Genomic DNA, 8,349 nt, shown 5'->3' with positions numbered 1-8,349 from the left:
CTAGCAGACGCTGCCAGGGGTCTGGTGGTACTTCCTGTCGCGCTTCTTGTCCCTTGGTCTTTGCTCGTCAGCTACTGGCCCTTCTGCGGACACCTGGGATGGTCCGGTCCTGGCACGTCTGGGAGTTGTCTGCTTTCTTTGTCTGACCACGCCGGAGCTGCCACTGGATCTTCGTGTCAGTGTCGCTTCCGCAGCTGTGACTTGCAGTGCCTGTTACAAAAGGGTGAGATATATCTAGTTGGTCATCTAAAACAAGGTCCTGCCTGATGAAGAGGATCTTTAAATGCGTGTATTATGGTCATTTGGAGTAATGGGCACTAAGCTCGTGTAATGACTGACTGATTCGTTCTTAACCACAGGAGAGACCCTACCTGAGTCGTTGTCTGCACAGACACGTAGCACTGCAGCAGATTTTCTATGTGCCTGGTCACGGTTTCAGTGTACTCTGGGGTTCCTCGGGAGGGAAGTGGGTCCAGCTCCTCTTCAGCATCCCACCCGACGGAGAGTTCTGACTCATCGGAACTGCTGTCCTCCCCGTCACCTGGAGCAGAGGCTATCACGAGATCCCAGTGGGAAGAGCTGGCCATTCTGAGCCCCTTTGTCTGTTTGGCTTCCAGGGGCGTCATGGTCAGGAAGTCAACTCCAAAGCGAACCATCATTTCCACGAGACGTGCGGGCTTGTCTTTCTTTCCCGCATATCTGATTGCTGTCATTCGCGCGAGCATCAGTTCTGTCACGGTGAGTCCCAGACCTCGTATCATTTCTTTTGTGGTCTTTGAAAAAATTAACAAGTACATGTTTATTCCAAATTGCACGAGAAAAGTCATGTGATTAGGTGTTAATAATATACATGGAAAAGTACGAGATGGTCTATCATAATTAAACATAAGCAAAGCGCGCGCATCAAGTGCAAAAAATAATTTATTCAAACCGCGCGTTCGGTCAAAACAACTGCGTACGATCAAAACAATAATATGCAATGATATCTTCGCATCTTTAAGGTGCAAAAAAGTTCAAAGTCCGGCTAAATAGTTCAAGGAATTGTTCAGTCTGTGTCCGAATCACTTTTGATGAAATGGAATCGTCGTTTCCGAGGTTTAACCATGTTTGTTTTTAGTTTCGGCATTGGATCGCTCGAGCAAAGTGTTAAGCCGGGTCGGCTCGTAATTTTCGATTTCCTCGGCAATTCCCTTCTCTAAACACCACTTTTTCCAAACCGACAACCAAAAAGCAGCGCCTTTTACAGTGTTTTCATTGTTTAAGCTGTTTTTCAGCTGCGGTGGCGAAAGAAAACCTACTTAAAACGCCGGCCATTGTTTCGCTCGCAAATTTTCAAATTTTCAAATTTTGTTGCGACATCCAAGGCTCGCATTTGATTTGCTATCTGTGAGTTTCTTTGATTATTGACTAATCAGAATGTCTGATTTGTTTCTTTCTTTGCACTGAATTAACCATCTTCTGCACTGAACTAACTCTCTTCTGCACTGAATTACCTGAAAACTGCATTTATCTTAACCAATCAGAACTGAGTAATTTTCCCATGTATATTATTAAATATGTAATATGGTAATATGCCGAGGGTGAGGGTAAGGGTAACGTGTCTTACATTTCCCAAAAAAACACTAAAGGAAACAATTTTTTTTTCTTCAGAGATTACCGTATCCAGAGTATTATTTATTACTAGTAATAATCACAGGTTAGGAAGTGCGTGCGAGGGCTATGCATGATTTGTTTCACTGAGGTTAACTATTTCATTGTAAAACAGTGGCGTTGTGTTCTTTTTCCATTTTGGGCATTTATATTTGCAGCGCAATAAAGGGTTGCATAGTATTGGTGAGTGTTTTCCTATAAACGAGACAAAGGGACCTAAGAGTGGTTTTACTGACCTTGTGAAACAGTAACACCAGTTTGATTATACACCAGTTCTATTTTGTGTTGGGTTTGACAAAATGGTTGTTTTTTCACGTTGTAAATAAAAACACTGTTGATTATAAAATGGACATATTGATTGAGTCAAGGTCATTTGATGTAATGGAACAATGATTTATTTGAAATTGTAATGGAAAGAGAAATGTATCAATATTGTTTTGAATTATATCTGTTAAAAACACAAACTATTTGTTAATAAAACTGAAACGAAATGACTGTATTGTATATAACTATTTTTGCATAGATGAGTGAAAGGACATTCATTAAATGTTCATTTAAAAACTGGAATGCAAAGTAATTTACAAATACAATGTTGTAGTTGTTACGACATATTTTGTTAGTCACATTTGTATGTAACTTTTCTAAATAGATCAATGAAAGCACATTCATGCACTAAAATGTTCATGTTGAAACTGTAACTATAACATAATTAATATTTTTTCCCTAGATCAATGAAAACACATGCACTAAATTGTCATGTTGAAACTGTAACTACAACATAATTAATATTTTTTCCGTACATCAATGAAAACACATGCACTAAATTGTCATGTTGAAACTGTAACTACAACATAATTAAGGAATGCTAATTGTTAGTTTTTTTTTAGCAGTGTGACTTGTATGATTAACTTCACGTTCATGTTAAAACTGAAGCTATAACTGATTAAGAAATGTTTATTTGTATGAAGACTGTCTTTTAGCAGTCACATTTGTATCATAATTGTTAGTTTTTGTTATGTTCATTCAAGTTATTCAGGCTTCAGAATGTTTTTCACATAATTAGATGATCCATCCACTAACATTGTGACATTTTCTGCTGAAAGCAGTGCTTCTGATATTTTATCAGACGTTAGATTCGATTCTTGCTTGTTGTCGATGAGGCTTTTCAAGACATCTGTGAATGCAGTGAACCAGGTTTCCCTTCCATCCACATCGGCACATAGTCTTGCAGACATGGCTTTCTTCGATGCTTTCGTCTTTTGGGTTGCACCACATGATGGGCATTTAATGATGTTTGCATTGATGTCGTATGGCATTTTTTTGTTGCAAGCCTTTATTTGACATTGGAAATAAATGTTTAGTTTGTCGACAAATTTAAATTCTTGGACTGTAACTTTTTTCTCCTTGTTTTCTAAAAGATCTGGTCCTTTGACTTGTTTGAGTTCTTTTTGGACTTCATCAAAGGTTGTCCATGCTGTGGTTCCGAGCATATTATTTCCTGAATAGTTTTTCACGCAGAGGTTCTTGAAAGTGTAACTTTTCGAGTTCTGGACCTTGTCTATGAGGTCATCCCATATGTGGAGGATTGCGTTACCGGTTGCATCTTCGATAACGCAATCCTCCTTGACCTTTCCATTCTCACTATTTCTTTTTTCACTTCTTTTGCCGGCGTTTGGCCAAGAGTTAGGATTCCGGTGACATTAACTTTCTGATTTCTTGTAAGTGTTGGCAGCTGATTCAACGTGATGTTTGAAGCTACTGCGGGGCTACTTTGTTTGGCATTATCTGACAAAGACAATGAGGGGGTACTTGTGAAAGTTACATCGCTGTTGGTCATTTGTAGCAAAGTTGTGGTTTGATTTACAAGAAATTGCCCATTGTCCTCCTTGACATTCAGTAGTTTCACGGGATTGCCAGTTTTCTCGTAATGTTGACATTGAGTATGCGTTGCCTGATCGAATCCTACTACTCTCCAAGCTTTAGTGGGCGAGGTCTGAAGGGTGCAATGATAATATTGCGTTCCTTTTTTTGCTTTCTTCATTGGAGAGACGTTTGAAATAAATCCTGGGTCGCTTTCTGAAAAAAAATGAAGGTAGAAATAAACTGTTTGGATTTTATGAAGAAATCGATTACTGTAGTCGTTTTTAGCTGTTTATAGATATCATAAGAATTCAAGAACAGGAGGTTACCATAATAATATATTTGATCCGCATTGCTTTCATGAGAAAATATTTCAGGATTGGTTAGATTAAGGCAGCCATGGTATGAAATGAATTTTAAGTAAGTGAAATGCTATAGATATACATACCTTTACGTTTTAAAGGGCTTGACGGTGAAGACATTTTGTTTGTACTTTGAATTACAGTATTTCCTGATAGAGAAAAGGATGTGTTAGTTAACTAGAAGTTTTATCCAATGAATTCTAGAATGATAAGTATTGTTTTGATAATTTAGGAATTTAACTTACAACAGAATTATGCCAATGATGTATTGTTGTTATAATAAAAATAAATAAATAAAAACACTTCAAAATTTAATACAATTGAAGGTCCTAACGGACATTTTCTGAAGTGGAAAGCTCTACTTATGGCCACTATGTGAAATCCTTGATGTAACTTTTGTACAAATTCTTTATTTCCATACTGTAATAAGGTTATGTTGTTGGTTTAAAAGAACACAAGAAATATAAATTACGTCTTTGTAAAAAGAGTTTTTGTATCTTCTGCTAATTTATCCAAGCGATTTTCTTCCATTAGCCTAAATTGAAATTGAGAAGATTTTTTAATACTTGTTAAGCGCTCAAATGTCATTGGCTCGATTATGCAAGAATTGAGTGATCGAACTCTGCTTATGGCAACATATGTAATTCCTGGTGCTTTTTCACTTGGTCTAATATCGATCCATGCTTTTAGAAGAGTTAGTCATTGGCTTTTATGTATTGTTATTGCCCTTGCAAGCTCAAATGGTAATTGCTGTCTTTCCTGAAATGTTTCGAGGGACTTAGAAGTAATAGTAACAGGAGGAATTGGAACACATTTTGGTAAAGTGTCAATAAATGATGGTCCTGTGTAATGGTCAAACTGAACTATTACTGCTACAGGTAGGTTTGGTGGCGAGTGGTTGTCTGCATAAATGATATCGGATCTGGTGCAGACGCAGTTTATGGGGAGATCAGAAACGGATTTCCTGAGAGAAGTGGAACACGACGGTTCCGCGCAAGGGGGTGTCCTCAAGAACAGTTACGAACCTCAGAATTTACAGTTTATTCCTGTTAGAAAAAAGGTCTTTGATACCATAGAAATAGGCATCAGTGAAGCGGATGGTACCCAAACCGAGTTTGTAGGAAATTCACACCAAAACACGGTAGTCACTTTATGTTTCAGAAAGCGTCTCCTATAAATAAAAACCCGTATGGCCTATACTTTTTTAAATGTGTCCACCTCGTCATGAATTTCTACTTGACATTACCGAGCAATGCCAGTACCCAGTTTTATCCGGAAAATAAACCGGGTCACTACAAGGTCAAATTACCCAGAAACATTTTTCTACCGGAAAACGATTGGGAGGTGGCCTTGGCTAGTATTTCCTTTCCGGATATGGTACCTCAAGTGGACGATTTCATAGACGCCCGAGTACCTATCCTGGTTCGATCGAACATAGCCACTAAGGTGACTGACGAAAAAGGAGACCGCATACCCGTGAGAAGATGGATAAATAATAGATGGCAGATAGTGACAGACAAGAAAGGAGCTACTCAATATTGGCATAATGCACTTTGTAACGCCGTGGTGGACCTGCAAAAGGCTGATTGTACGCCATTCCCTACCACCGTACGAAGCGGGTATGAAATCTGGTCGCGCTTTATCACTTTAGTCATGAATCAACTATACCAAGAAATGAAGGATTACTATGACCGTGGCTCAGGCTATCTACATAATCGAGGCAGGAGGTTTGATGGATGGACAGATAGCAAAGGAAAAGGTAAATTTCCTCATTTCGAATGGGTACAGAATGCAGACAGATACGATTTAAAGATCAACAACGAACATGTACATTACATGGACGTCTTCGACCCTGATTATTTAGCTCCACCTGCACCAGCAGATAAACGTACGTTAGAAGCCTTGAGGAAAAGTTGGTTTGGTAGTAACCACGTAGACATTGAACTGGAGTTGGCTAAAAAGTTCCACTTGGTAGAAGAAAAAACAAAAAGCGATGGCTCTAAAATCACGTGTTTGTCCAGCAGTGTGCGAATAGAACATTTTAGAGATCCCAATTTGAATATGTGGAAATCCTCGGACGATCTATGGAAAGTGGTGGATATTAAATGGGATGTAGTCGTGGGTCGTTACGTGCGTTTCTATTCCTATGTCAACTGGTATTTTTCAGGCTTGGATGAGAAAATCTATCACACCTATGCCGATCCTAAACGCACCTTGTTCGTCTATACAGATTTGACACAGACTCAGATCGTGGGTGGTAAGGAAACAGATTTATTGAGAGAAGTCTCGTTCACCAATAACGAGAAAGGGAAATATTTATTCGAGCCACTACATTTACAGTATTTACCCGTACGTAAAAATGTCTTTGACAGTGTCGAAGTGGGAATCAGTGAAACCGATGGCTCGTCGGTAGGATCCACAGAACCCACTCAGCAATCGCATTTAAGTGAATGTACTCCTCTGGGATTCCAGAAAAAAAACATGAGCGACGTGTTCTATCTATCTCTACCGAGTACGGCTAGTTCTCACATTTACCCGGAGAACTCTCCCGGTAAATTCAAAGTCAGGTTAGCCAAAGAGATCTACCAACCCAAGAGTGAATGGGAAGTGGCTTTATCGAGCATTTCGTTCCCGTCTACGACGGATACGGTAGTTCACAAGAATGTCGATTTTCAAAAGTTAGCAGAAGTGGATTTCTTATGCGGTATGGAACTCGAAATGGATGGGGTGAGAAACCACAACAATTTGGAAATTGGGAGCAAGTCCTACTGGTTGAGAGGATCCGTTCTGAAATATGAACTTTCACAGGTCCTACCCATACACGGAGGTGATTTCTGGAATAGGATGCTTTCTTTGCTTAACCGCAGACTGGACTGTCGATTACCTCTTAAAATGAAGAATTACATCGTCGAAGATAGAGCTTATCAGAAGAAACATCCTAAATGGCCTGTATTCTTCTGGGAGAATGTGGGGTGTGGTTCCTACCGTTTATGCATAGACAACAGTGGCATCGAGGGGAACTACATAGCTGGAATTGAAAACGACTTCTATATTCATCTGGATGTCGCGAAAGCCTTCCAATTGGTCGTTCCCAAAGAAGGAGTACTGTCGCATCAAAAAGGATACGAGTTAACCAGTCTATTGACTTTTGAACATTTTAGAGATCCTATCAGTGAAGTGAATTATCATGGAGATGTGCAAAGAGTCTGGGAAATCGTGGATTCCAAAACGTTTCAATTTAAACCGGAAGGGAATTCTAGCAAATCCAAATTCTTACGTCTACAGTGTGCCGTCAATTGGTTCATCTATAGATTGTGTCAAAAGCATACAGGTCAGGTCAAGGCCAGTCAATCCCATCAAGAACTACCCTTGTACGTCTATTCGGATCTGGTACAAACACAAATCATGGGTGGTTCAGAAACGGATTTACTGAGAGAAGTCATCTACAATGGGTCCAAAAGTACTTTTGAACCTCATCATTTACAGTTTATACCCATTCGTAAGAATAAATTTGATACTTTGGAAATAGGCATCAGTGAAACCGACGGTACTCAAACCGAGTTCTCAAATACCAAGGATGAAACCGCGGTCACCTTATGTTTTAGAAAACGAGCCACGGTCCTCTAAGAAAGAAAAGAATTTTTTTTTTTACCCTCCTGACTATAAATATGCGTGTGGTGAATTCATTTTTTAATCATTTTTTTCTTACCAAGCAAAACATGCAAGGAGGAAGACTACGATATTATAGACCGGGAGTACAACTCGGGCGTGGTCTGGGTGATGTGTTGCGCGGTATGGGAAAAATGGCCAGTGCAGCGCTACGTGGAGATATGGGACCTATCGTTAAATCGTTGATTGCCAAACCTGTCCTAAACTACGGAAAGAGAAAAGCTAAGAATATGGCGATAAGGGCTCTCACGGGAGGAAAACGTAAAAAGAAAGAAAACCCTCCAGGTATAAAAAGAAGGAAAAAAAAGTTGAGCGATATTTTTAGTTACTGAACACTCCAAGGATGAGACAGAAAGGAGGACGTGTCACTTCTCCCTTAGTACCCTTTCTTGGTTCTTCTACCTTCATGCCTGGTGCGTACTTATGGGAAAAGAAGTCACAGAAAGGAAAAGGATTGTTCTTACGAAGAAGAAGAAGAAGAAGAAGAAGAAGAAGAAGAAGAAGAAGACGACGACGACGACGACGACGACGACGACGACGACGACGACGACGACGACGACGACGACGACGACGACGACGACGACGACGACGACGACGACGACGACGACGACGACGACGACGACGACGACGACGACGACGACGACGACGACGACGACGACGACGACGACGACGACGACGACGACGACGACGACGACGACGACGACGACGACGACGACGACGACGACGACGACGACGACGACGACGACGACGACGACGACGACGACGACGACGACGACGACGACGACGACGACGACGACGACGACGACGA

This window comes from Pocillopora damicornis, chromosome 9, assembly GCF_964200805.1.
Source record: "Pocillopora damicornis chromosome 9, jaPocDami1.2, whole genome shotgun sequence".
In the NCBI taxonomy this organism is placed as follows: Eukaryota; Metazoa; Cnidaria; class Anthozoa; order Scleractinia; family Pocilloporidae; genus Pocillopora; species Pocillopora damicornis.
Note: the sequence above shows the minus strand (reverse complement) of the source record.